Here is a 14,097-nt window from a genome sequence, read left to right on the forward strand (position 1 = left end):
TCTACCATACATTTAAAGAACTAATATCAAGTCTTCTCAAACTTTTCCAAAAAATTAAAGAGAAGGGTTACTTAAATCATTATATTAGGCCAGCATTACCCTGACACCAAAGTCAGACAAAGATACTACAAGAAAATTAAACTACAGACCAATATCTCTGATGAATATTAATGCAAAAATCCTCAATAAATACTATAATAGCAAACCAAATTCAGAAGCATATTAAAAGAATTATGCACCATGACCAAGTGGGATTTATTCCTATAATGCAAGGATGGTTTAACATACAAACCTGATCAATGTAACTTATCGTATTAACAGAATGAAGAAACAAAATCATCTCAATCAATGCAGAAAAAGTATCTGACAAAACTCAATACTCTTTCATGGTAAAAAATATATTCAACAAACTAGGAATAGAAGAAATCTATCACAACATAATAAAAACCATATATGAAAAACCCACAGTGAACATTATACTCAATGGTGAAAGACTGACAGCTTTCCCTCTAAGATCAGGAACAAAGCAAGAATATCTACATTCACCACTTCTATTTAACACAGTACTTAATGATCTACCCAGAACAATTAGGCAAGAAAAAGAAATAAAAGACATCCAAATTGAAAGAGAGAAGCAAAATTATCTGTTCACAGATATAATCTCATATGTAAAAATCTCTAAAGATTTTACCAAAAAAAGGTTAGCACTTATAAAGAAATTCAGCAAAGTAGCTGGATACAAAACCAACACACAAGATTTCTAAAAGCTCATCGGGGATAGTGGTGCTGCCCATCCAAGTGACCTCTTTAAATCTCAAGATTTTAGAGAACAGAGTGAATGGCAGAGAAAACACAAGAAGTGAAGGCAGGAACATATTGTGACTTACTTTCACACCAGAAGAGGCAGCAGGCCTGGATTTGGCCACAGACCCCAGCAGAGCACTTAACATGATTATATTGTCATTGTCATTACCACGTGCATCTGCAGGAATCTAAGAGATTGGACCCTTAAGGCTCAATAGCTCAGTTTATAACTCCTGAAACACATTAAAGTTAAAGGAGCAATACAAGTTGTCCTTCGTAGGGCCATGATTTACAAAGTGTGGCGGAGAAGGTGGTGCAGTAGAGGCCAGGAAGCCTACGTTCCTCTCAGAGACTCACTGTGTGACCCTATTTAACATCACTTAGCCTTTCTGGCTCTTGGTTTTCTCACCTGTAAAACAGACTGATAACATCTGCCCTGCCCATCCCCAGGCTGTGGACATTCGTAGATGAGGTAGCAAGAGCTCATGGAAAAACCAATGGAGCACTACAAATATGCATTTTTAAAATTAAAAATTACACAGTCCTCAGCAGTAGTCAGGAAAGACAGGGTGCCTCATGAGCTCCTACTTTGTTTTATATCCCTTTGGTTTCTTTTTGTTGTTGTTTTAAATGACTCCCAGCCTATTCTGTATTTACGAGATGTGTAGACCTTCTGATTCGACAACAGCCATCTCAGCCTCTACTTGACGGATAGAAAACTCCAGACTATCACTGCCTGTCCTTCCCTGCACTTACCTGGGGAGAGAAGGGCGTGGAGAGGAGGTAACATTTATTGAGCATTTTATGTAAGCTATTTTACTTAATCTTCCCAACACTCCTAGGAGAAGGTACTATTTCAGTTTCACAGATAAGCTCATTTGCCTGGGGTTTCATTGTGTTCCTTGTAGTAAAAGAGAAACCTTCTCAACTTTGTAACTCTAAAGATGTGATTACTTTGCTTTCACAACACCATAAAGTTAGCAAGCTCTGGTATCTCATTAACAGTTCACCTTGTGCATCTTATTCCAGAGGTAGATATTGTGAGTTTAGGATGAAGCCAAGAATTTTGTGCTAAACGCCCATCTCTTTGCAACAGAATTGGAGAACTGCTGCAGAGTTCTCTGAATTTTAAATTCACAGACTTTTATAAATAGTTCTATAGCTCACCTCTCCTAGGAATACAGGAGGGCTGCAATTGAAGGCAATGGTTTGTTCTTTTTAGTATTTGAGGAGGAGGATGAAAATGGGGCTTTAAAAAAAAAAACCAACACACAAAACCAGTTGCATTTCAAGACACTAACAATGAACAATCTGAAAAAAAAATTTAAAGAGAAATTTCATGTTCAATAGCAGCAAAAGGAATGCAATACTTAGGAATTAACAAAAAAGAAAGACTTGTACAATAACAATGATAAAACATTGATGAAAGAAATTTATAAAGACATAAATAAACAGAAAGACGCTCCATGATCATGGATTGGAAGACTTAATATTGTATGACGTCAATACTACCCAAAGTAATTAACAGAATCAATGCAATCAAAGCTCAATGACAATTTTTTTTCCAAAAAAAGTCATTCTAATATTGATATGAAATGTCAAGGGACTCCAAATAACCAAAACAATCTTGAGAAATAAAATGAATCTAGAAGAATTACACTTCCTCATTTCAAAACTTACTAAAAAGTTACAGTGTGGTAATGGCATAGACTTATATGCAGAAAAATAAAATTGAGAAGAGAGTCCAGAAATAAAACTTCACAAAAATGATTTTCAACAAAAGGGCCGAGATCATCCAGTGGGGAAAGGAGAGCCTTTTCAACAAATAGGGTTACAATTTGTCTTTATTTCAAAGGCAATTTAAAAATATAAATACATCAAAAATTTTAAAAAGATTCTTATGTTATAGTCAAATACATCCATCTTACACCCATCAGTCCTGTGTCCTACTAACTTTAGTCATTTTTATACCTTTGGAAAAATAGCCTTTTTTTCCTCTGATGAACACTGTTGTTTGTTTCTAGTGTCTTGGTCCACATCACACAATTGTCTGGCCTGCATCCCCTTGAATGGAAGATTTCTAAAAGCTGTTTGTGATTATCTCATTTTGAGTTAAGTAAAATATAGCAGGTATCTTATATGGACCAAAATTACTTCACTTAAAAAAAAGCAAAAGTTTAGCATTTATTGATTAGCAAGACTGCTGCAAAATGTTTTAATTTTTTGACATTACTAAACTTTGCCTCCCTACAAAGATAGAACAGTTGAGCCATCATAATAAGGTCCCATCTTCTAATTAATATTTCTGATATGTAGATAAGCCACAAGCATAAAGTTTTTGTATCCAAGATAAGAACCTGGGAGAAGAAACAGCTTTAAGGATGAGGACCTGCCTTCTCTAGAGCAAGGAGTAAGGACAGGGTAGGAAGGGCACCATAGAGGACCAACCAATTCCTACCCAAGTTGGGACCTTTTGAAAGAGTGCCCTGATACCCAGCTTGAGCCCTTTGATTTTTCTTCTGGCAAGGGCCTCAGTAGAGCAATAAAGCAATTGTCCCATCAGAATAACATGACTTTGCATCCGCTATCCTTACTCTGCTGCTCCTGTGGGGACACACCTTGACTATGATTATATTCTGCCTTAGCAGAAAGGGTAGGAGATTGAGCTGAATGGATGGACTGCTGGTGCCTCTTACGTTTTGTCCACTGTATCTGACAAATGTATTACTTTTTTTTAATTTCCATTCCTGATTAAAAGCCACATATAATCTTTTCTTATGTGGGTCAAATAAAAATGTTCCTAATATTTCTGGCTTATCCAGAATCTCTCTATATAATACTTTTTTCTCCTCCCTTCACAATGGATCCCAAGGGTTTAGAGATTTAGGGCTGAAAGTGCATATAAGATCATCTAGGTTTCCCAGAGCAAGAACATGCCTTTTAATCCAAAATATTCATTTTACAGATGAGCTCCTAAGGATTGCTTTCCTGAAGATTCTATAGTTAGTTTCTTACAGGTCCAATCAGAACTTGGGCCTATTGTTCTCCTGTCCAGCACTTTTCCCTCTATGGATATCTTACATGTACCCCCGTTCATCAATTCTCCCCATCCTATTCTCCATTATCCATTTCCTCTTTGAAGCTACTCCCATCTGACCTTTCCTCCATTTTGTATGTCAACATTACTGTACTCAAAAAGCATTGCAACTTTGCTGAGTTACCCATCAGGCATTTTTGTCTTTATCACTCAACTGGAACTCTGTCCCCACTTCCCTATTCCATATATTCCTCCCTTTACATCTCACACTCTTCCAAGCTTCCAAATTGTTCTCACAAAAATGCTAATAACATATTGATCATCAAGTCAATGTTTCCTACACAATCATTTTTTTATTGACCTTTGACTTGTGTTTAAAGTTTTGATCCCTTTTTCATCATTTGTCAAATAGTTTGAACTATTATTTTCCCAACCCTGTACTAAACATAGGAGATATTATATAAAAAATACACGGTGGTAGCCATTTAGAAGTCCAGTTGTCTCTCCCATTGACACATCTTTCATTGTTTATTTTACTTGCAACTTTTGCCTTAGATTTTTTTCATTGTCACTTCTTCCTCTGCTCAGCCCTCAAATGCAGCTATTGTCTTCAGGATTCTGTTTCTGAGTTTCCCTTTCTTTTCTGCTGATATAAGCCTCTCTACTTGTCCTTAACTATACTCCTAACCTACTAATCTGGATTTCCAACTGTTTTTAGAGGTCCTATAAGCACTCACATTCCATTGCCTAAAAATGAACTCATTATCTTGCTACTCTCCCCCACCCCACACCCTCTCTACTAGTGCTCCTTGTCTACTCTAAGATTATAATATTATAATAATAGTATAATATAATATTATAATATTTGCTGATTCACTTAGACAAAAAAACTGAATAGGTATCTGATTTCTCCCTTTTCCTTCTCTCTCATTCCCTATGTGCAATTCTTCAACAAGCCTTATAGAAACTATTTCCTAAATGTCTCAAATGTGTCCGTTCTGCTCTAGCTTCATTGCCAGGTGCCCAGGTTTTGGTCCTCCTTGTCTTTCATCTGGATTATAACAATAGCATTCCAAATGTCTCCTGGCTCCTCCTTCTAGTCCACATTCCCCAATGCTGCCAGCATTACCTTTTGAAACATAGATTTAATTGTGTAAGTTTTGTATTTAATAATCCCCCACAAATTTTAAGTCTTGATTTTTATGTTGTGATTCAAAGAGGGTTTAAGATACTTCACATAAACATGCAAAAAATAAAATATTAAAAAACAAAGTATTTGAAGTAGAAGAAAAATAGTCTGAAGCCAGGGGTAAAGATCAAACCCTTCAATCCTGTGTGGCAGATTTGGCTTTGAGCCTTAGAATAGACAGAACAGAGAGAGATATAGAGAAATATGACTTCCAATAACTGTTTCTACATATGTTTGCTTCTTCTGATGGGTTGTAAGTTCCTTGAGGGAGGTTATATATGTTTTTTGTTTCTTTAATTTTTGTTTTCGCCAGAATTTAATATAGCGATTTGTTGACAGGGACAGAAGCACTGCCCCTCATTGAAATATATAGTTTTGTCTTGTTAATATCACGAAATTCATATTAATTTCTATTTCTTATTGGTGTTTGCATAAACACTACAAATTCATAAGTGCTAATTATAATATGTGAAAAACACATGCAGAGCCTATGTACTTATATCACCTATCCCAAAACACACACACACACACACACACACACACAAACACACACACATCAAAACTTGATAAGACATGAATTTCCCTTGAGTTTCCTCACCCTGCTTTCTATGTCAGCTATTCTTTCCATAAATGATTTTACCAGCTGACACAATCTTTCTTTAGAGGTACACGATTTATTGGGAAACATAATCAAGACTGACAATCAGGAAAGAACGTTGTGGACATGATGTAACTAAATAAGCTCGACACAGAACTGAAGTACATGTTCTTTTAACTAGAACTGTGCAATTAGGGTATATGTGTTTGGGAGTGGAATTAGAAACGTGCATCTGGTATTCATTTGGAAAATAAAGAAGCTATTATTAGAGATCATAGTTTGTCTTCTTAAAATTTATAGTCTTTCTGGAATGATTCTGGTTGTGGAGTGAAGTGGCATACTTCTTGCTCTTTTGAATAAAGGAGCTATAAGCATTTGCGTTATGCTCTTCAATTTGTATGTATCAATATTATTTATGTTTGCTGTGAAAGTTGCTGTCTATAGCTAGACACAAATGGCATTTCATGTGTTTTTGTTGATGGATCTGGAAAGGGAAGAAACAAACGTTTTTATGCTGAAGAATTGATTGCAGCCATATGATCTTTTCAACATTGATGTGATTAACAGAGAAAGAAGCACCATTAGTTTTTATAAAGAAGACATTCCATTAAAAACATGATCATGGGCATCCACTGTGCATAGCATCAGGTACTAATCACAGACACGTACTTCGCAGGTTCTGGTGTTTCTGTTTGAAAGCTCTGCTGCCACAGCATCATGCAGTCACCGCCTCGACATATTGTTGACAAGAACTGCCAGGCACCTCAACTTCATTTCTCACACAAGAAAGCAACAGAGAGTTGGAAATGACATCCAACATGACACCGCTTATACTTTTTTCAGCTGGAGCACAGATACTCTTCCATTTGTACCCTCTTAGCTAACTCACAATTTTTTTTTCAACATTCCTCTAGTTTTAGGAAACGCAAATAAAGTAAGAAATGTGTGGCTGTGACACCATTTTAAACATATGTCATCCACTCCATATTAAAACCCATATTCTTGTTAGATTTTTGGGTATCTGTCTTTTTAACATTTTAGTACATAATATAGGAGAGTAGACTTGCACAAACAACACAAAATATTGCTTTAGATATTTTTAAAGCAGGGTTGATTTTGATTGTGAAAAATTGAGTTTCACTAAATATGTAATATGTGATTTATTTATGAACCTGTAACTCTAGATGATGATGTATTAGGGTTGGGCCTATCCAATTCATCCTGATCTGAAAGGGAAAGTGAGACTTTTCTACTCTCAAATCTTTTTTGTCTCCCAATGCCAAGATTGTACTTGCTATTTAGTAGAATTGCTCTTCCAAATGTAGTAAGTAGCCTATGCAGTCTTGGAATGGGAATAGCCAAGTGCCCTAGTGGGCAAGGATACTTCAGGGCTGTGTAACTCAGTTTTTCATCCCTAACATGTAAGGCACTCTCTGATATGCAATATGTGCAATTCATTCCAAAATGTCAGTTGTTGATTTCATTTGTTGACTAGCTTTGCATCTTAAAATGGCCAAAAGAATATTGCAATATTCCAATACAAAATAGCTTTCGTGACATTCTTAGAATGACTTTCCTGCTTTTGTCTTTTAAATGAAGGCTAATGTCGACTTCTAGTGATAACTGCTTCCTGAAATCAACTATTAGGAAACATTAACTCTATCAGATTAGGTAGTTGCATTAGATAATTACTCAAATTCAAAGATGCAGTGTAGAGTGAAAATAAATATGTGAGCAGTAGGTCCCCAGATGTGATCCATGACCTGGACTGGATTGAAAAGCTAAGGAGGTTCTGCTTCCCATACGTTTTACAAATAAGAGGAAGAAGGTACAAGAGTGGCCAAGTGGGTAGGTTTAAATAACATCAATTTCCAAAATCACTGGTGAAAACTCATGTAAGAATCTGAATTCAGCAACATGGTGCTATATAATAGGACTGAAAAAATTAACTGACATCATTCTATTTTGTATTGTTTTAATTTTTCAGAATGAGAGGGTTTTAGAAATGAATTTAGGCAGATAATGGTGTATTAGAAACCATGCTTGTGACACAGAAGCTTTTTCTCATCTTCCCTTTCATTGAAAGACAATCACAGGTCATGTTTCATGTAAAGAAATTTCTTCTAAAACAACGACTTGTATTTCCATAAGATATAAAATATGTACTTATATTAGTGATAGAATATTACAGAATTCAGTGTTTTCTTTTGATAGCTTTCTCCCCTAGTAGTTTCTTTCTGATGTAGCTTAATTCTTTATCCTTAGCTTATTTTAGACTACAAAAATATTTTTCAGAAATTGATAAATTCTTAATATGCATTAGTCTTAGACTATTTCTTCAATTTCTACCCTCCGTTGATTATACAAATATATGAATTAGCTGGCATTGAAGCCACCCACATCCTGGTACATACTAAACAAAAATAAAGCCTCCATTATGAAATAAGAATCAAATCCACATCCTCTGTGCCACACATTTGAAATTCTTGCCTTTTTTTAGCTAGTGTGTATGTCAGCTCTTTCTTTTTCTTTTTGTGAACTTGCAGCCTCAGATGTTAGTTAAATTTTACTGTTCTTCAAAAGCATTTATTTGAAAAACATGTGAATGGAAAATGAACATGCTAAACTAATTAGGATATGCAAATGTGGTTCAGTGGGCCTGCTTTTTAAGTGAATCATACTTATTTGAATACATAAATAAAAGAAAATTTGTTTCAGTAACAATCTGGAAGTTAGCTCATGTGGAACAAATAAGGGCTTAAATTATAAGGATTAACTTTTCAGAATCTACTTTGCAGTTCACCTTTTTAATACAAGGAAATGTAGACTCGAGCCAGAGGGCCCTGCTGGCATTCTGGGAGGTTTGGTGAGCCACAGAGCACTTACCAAGTTCTTGTCCTCATCTAAAGTGAATGAAGAGTCTGAGGAAAGGACATTCTGAGAATTTATGTATTCCTTTCAAGGCAGTTTAAAAACAAGCAGGTGCAAATCTATAACTATAGAACATATGGGCTTAAAACACTCTCCTTGTGAAAAACAATATTTTAAATCAGGGAATGGAAAATATTTGGCTTGTTTATTCCCAATATCCTCTTCTTGATGCAGAACGACCTACAAATGACATTAAAAGAAAGAAATAACACTAAGAGACAGGGGGGAAATGATATTAAAAAGATTTTTAAAAACCAAGGCAAAATAATAATGTATGGCAGAAAAGGACTTTGAGGATAGTTTAGATTGGGAATATATCCCCGAAGGACCCATGTTATATTTAATATTTTGGATTCATTTTCCAGAGATAAGAAGGATTGGGATTTATTAAATCATGGTTAAATCAAGGAATAAACCAGAATGACTAAAAATGTTATTCTAGGTCACATACCGCTTAATCAATATATGTGACATTTTTGTAGGGGTACTCTAGTTATATGTGTGGTTACTTGGAACCCTGTTTAATTCAAAACATTGCATTATTTCTATGAGACAACCCCATGCTTTATATTATACTACCTACCTTTTTTTAAAAAAATTAAAGCTAAACAGAAATAGTCTCAGAGTCACAGAGGAAAAACTGAGGGTTGCTAGTTGGGAGGGGGTGGGGATGAAGGAGAAGGGGAAAGGAACGAGACAATATAAATTGGTAACTATAATATGACCTCAGGGATAGAAAAGACATTCTGGGGAATATTATCAATAATGTTGTAAATATTTTTTAAGGGGCTAGATGGACTCATGACTTGTTAGGGAGACCACTTCGTAGGCGGTGTAGAGGCCTGATCACTGCACTGTATTTCTGAAGCTGATGTTGAATAATATTGTTTGTCAACTATAATTTTATATACATGTGGAGTATAGTGTTCGAATGGAGTCAATAAAATTGTAACAGATAAGTATGATATCGGGGGTGGGAGGGCAGTGGATGGGGGCTGGGGGGTCATCACTTTGTGAACGGTGAAAAAGATAACTGTTGCATTGTTTTGTACAGTTGAAACTAATAATAAAAACAAAAACAAAACAAAAAAACTGTAATTCCCAATATATACTGATAACAAAAGATGAAAAAAAATGAAAGCTCATTGGGGTGACAATAGTTAATAAAGTTATATAGGTTCAGGTGTACAATTATATAATACATCATTTATATATCACATGTTCACCACCCAAAGTCAGTTCTCTTTCCATCACCATATATTTGATCTCATTTACCCTCACCTACCTTTAGAATATTTAATATTGAATCATTTTTTTCTTCATTAAACTACAAAAATTTGTTTAGATCCAACTTTATGCCATTTACTCTCAAGCTGCCTTGGTGAACACAGAGGTTAACATGACATGGCCATGACTCACACATAGCCGGAAGAGACCATGTATAAAATAGTAATTGTCCAAGAGAAACCGTGCCCCGCTTCAATACATCTACATGAGTTGATATGCTTGAGGACTTTATTTTTGGACTGGAGAGGGAGTGGAAAAAAGCATGATACAAAAGCACCTGGGGACAGAAGAAAATAAAGCAATGAAAAGTAGCTTACTTCTGGATTACCTGTTGATACCAGGGGCTGATTTTGAGTCCCTGTGGAGATTAAGACTACAGGAAGAAACCAAAGGAAGAATTTTCAGGAGAGAATTAGAAAGTTTGAGATAAACTAATGTTGTTTTATGGCACAGATATAAAAATGTGATCCAAAGTTAGGACGAATCAGTCTCTTTTGACTATTTCCTTTTACCTTGAAACACTATATGGTTCTGTCTAGTCAGTGGGTCCAAAGTGGACAGGGTCTATAGAGGTGGGAAGACCTAAACATAGCCTTCTCAGATATTAGTTACAATAGAACTATTAGCAAGTTATCATGGCACATGTGCTGCAGAAACTTAGTGGAAATGCAGAAGAGTTTAAAGTTGTGGTTGTGCTACAGAGTACACAGAGGTCCCACCGTGGACTCTCAGAGATACCTGGAGACACATTATGGGATGGAAGTGGCTTGAAGCCCTGAAATTATGCAGTGGGGAGTAATGAGTCAGTGAAATATAGGCATGGGCATTTAAATGAATTTCAACTTTGTATTTATTTAACCACATTATCAACTATATTGTGATAAGTGCATGTTAGTGGCATAAACTGTGAATTGTTTGATTTCAACAACCTGGTATTACCAGAATGTTTCCTCACTTGCTGAATGAGAGTTTAGATTAGATAACTTTCAGCACACAACTTCCCATAAGCATGTGGTGCTATACTTAGCATGTAAGGGAATAACTAGTTATAAAATCAGGGATGGATATGCAATGCCTTCACTGAGTGATATTTATGTTTAGTGAATTTTGACATCTAGACAAAAAAGAAAGGTAATAGACTCAAGGAGGAGCAAATACAAATGATAAAGAGACACAGAGTTATGTTCAGGCAATGGCAAATAGTCTCATTTGCTGAACTCTGGAATGTAGATTACAGGACAGATAAGTTGGTGCTTTTAAAGTATGCTAAAATCAGATTGTACAATTGTTGGACTTCAATCACAATTTATATTGCAGGTAACATAGGGTTGCAAAGGTCTTTGATCTAGCAAGTAGCAAAAGCATGTATTTTAGGAAGAAGTTTCTAATCTTAGCTGGAGGTTCAAATTTTCAGAAGACAGATTGATTGGAGGCCAGAAGAATAAATAAGAGATGATTTAAATAATCCAAATAAAATTTTAGGTAGTGATCAAATTTCAGAAATGGAATCTATTGTACTTCCATAGATGTGGGAGAGGGAGGAAGGCTGAAAAGTGGGGGTGACTGCAAGGTCATTTGGTGGACTCAAATCCACTCTCATATATTTGTTAATTTGGTTGGTGTGGAGAAAAGTAGATGATGGTGGCCAGGGGGGTGGGGTGGCAGGGGGGAGGCAGCTAACCAAAACACCATCATGATCTTGCGATGATCAAGAGATCAACTAGTTCTGATGAACAGTGCTAGGATGAGGCTTCCCAAATCTTTGAATCTGTATAGACCACTTGGCATAATTTCCATCAGATTCTTAAGCTTTCTGTTGGAGGTAGATACAGAAAAAGCAAGGCAAGCTAAAGTTGCTACTTGTTATTGGAACAGACTAGGCTTAAACCCTTATTTGGAAAATTGCTATAGGACATGTATGAACCTATGGGGTTCTCTGGGGTGGACTAGATTAACCACAGGCCTACACTGTTTACATGTTTATGCTTGTATTTAGAGTCACACTGCAAAATGTCATTGGGTGGGAACTTGTCCTGAGTGAGAATTATCCCCAAGTGTGTTTCATCATATCAACTGCACATAGTTCCAGAGGAAGAATTAGAATGGAAAATAGACACCAAAACCTAAAGCAGACCCAAATTAGTAAAGACACACTGACAAATGGCTGCATAAGCCTTTTTAATACCCTTTTATTCTTACCAGAACCACACTCTAATATCAGTAGTGGCTTGATAGCTTATCTTTCTACGGATCAGTATTCTGGCTCTTCAGGTATAATGAGAGGCTTCTGAGAACCAAGAGCCCTTGATTGAGAGAGAAGTCCCAGGCACCTGGGAAGGGGAAAGTCAAAGGTGCCAGCACATCCCATAGTCTTTAGTGTTTTGGATTTCTAGCTTCAAAGTTCAAGCTGATGAACCCAAAGAGTTGAGGGTCTGAAAAGAGGCCACAAGCCAGAGAGATGTATAATCAATTTGGAAGTGCATCGAAGGGAAGCAAGTGAGTGTCTAGGCAATGACTGTAAGTGAAGATATAGTATTTGGAGCTCATTTCTATCGACTCACAGAGCAAAGACCATGGATATACAGACAGGCTTAAATGTAGACAATTAAGGCAAGAACTTAGAAAATAGAGATGTTATTGGAACTCAAAGTAAGTTTTGGAAGATCATCCTACATTTGATATCTTTCCATTATATTCATGGGGAAATCCCAACACTAAAATAGAAATATGCATAAGAGTTTTAAGGAATAGAATTTAGAACTTGAGATGTAAATATAGAAATTATTCACATCAACAGGATAAAAGACATAGGAATTGATGTAGAGTAGAAAGAAAAAAACTGTGATATTTTCTCTATAATAGCATATAGATCATATATTGTAATCATGTATTTGAGTATGGCTAAAAAACACCCCTAATTCTTGGTTTAGGGATTAACACAGATATATAGCACTCCGCACAGTGGGAATTCTTTGGTCCTAACCATAGAATCAAACATCCTTAAATAATCAGGATGAGGGAAGGATGTATGCCAAATCTTAAATGCTACCTACAAAATTTGGCATTAAATGCATATCTCGAGTTTCTTTTACTGTATCAGTGCACATTATATGATCAGAAAATAACAACACTCTACTTTTACTATGTTGCAGAACAATAGATGAGCTCAAGATGTAGTCCGTGTGGTAAACTCATGGGATTTTTCAGAGCACCATAAAAGCTTTTTATTGTACACTCCAATGCTGTCATCTGCAGTTAGCTAACAAATATGATAGGTTTTTAATATAATCCACCCGTCCTTGCCAATGCTTCTTGTATGTTACGTCATCTTTCTGTGGGCCAAGAGTTTGTTTTCCCCAGATGGCCTTCATGAAGCTGCTGACAGCACTTCTGACTGAGAAACTGTACAACAGTAATCTCCCAATTCATTTAGTAGTACTGACAAAGAGAGAGCTGTTGATATCCTGATGCAAAAGCACTCTATCAGGCATTACATAGTGTCTGTGTTCTCAGCATGTTTTGGGTGTGATAAGTCATAGCACATGGTTTTTTGACATCTTTCTGCATTTCACTGCCGTGTAGAGTTTCCTGCAGTTGAAATCAGGGTGACAGAATGTAAAGAGCCAAGTGTGACATCATCAGCAACTGGTAGCAGTCACTGTATCATAAATAATACTTTGCAGACATGTAAAAAAAATTGAGTTGTGAAAAGTTCGCCACAATTCTTTTGAAGAAAATTTTAAATCAACGGTTTCACTAATTTCCACACACTGATTTTACCCAAGTCATGGCAAAGTACAGAAATATCTGCAATGTTTTATATTGATAAGTCAGAGGAACAAGAGACTTGGTACATGTATTCAGTGACAGAACTGGGTAATTTTTTTTTTTTTGAAATTGAAAGAAGTTGTGTTTTGTGTTTTTTTTTCCCTTAGAAACAGCTTTTCTCTTTAAAGTGGGATCATGTATCAATGACTATAGGTCCCACAAAGCAATGGGTGGCACTGCAGAGGAGGTGGGTCTGCTGTGGATGGAATGTCTCCTGATTCTGATTACGTCTTAGTATTAATAAGGACGGCAGCTGCAGCAATCTGTGCAATTTTATGCAAATTAGCCCTGGCCTCTGGCTTCTGGCTAGTGGCCAACAGAGCCTTCGGCTGGGCCAAGTTTGGATTTATGCTTTCTTCTCCTGCTGCAAAGGTTTATTGAATTATCTATTTATTTAAAGCAGAGCAGTACAAAGCAATGCTG

Source organism: Hipposideros armiger, unplaced genomic scaffold (assembly GCF_001890085.2).
Source record: "Hipposideros armiger isolate ML-2016 unplaced genomic scaffold, ASM189008v1 scaffold_26, whole genome shotgun sequence".
NCBI lineage: Eukaryota > Metazoa > Chordata > Mammalia > Chiroptera > Hipposideridae > Hipposideros > Hipposideros armiger.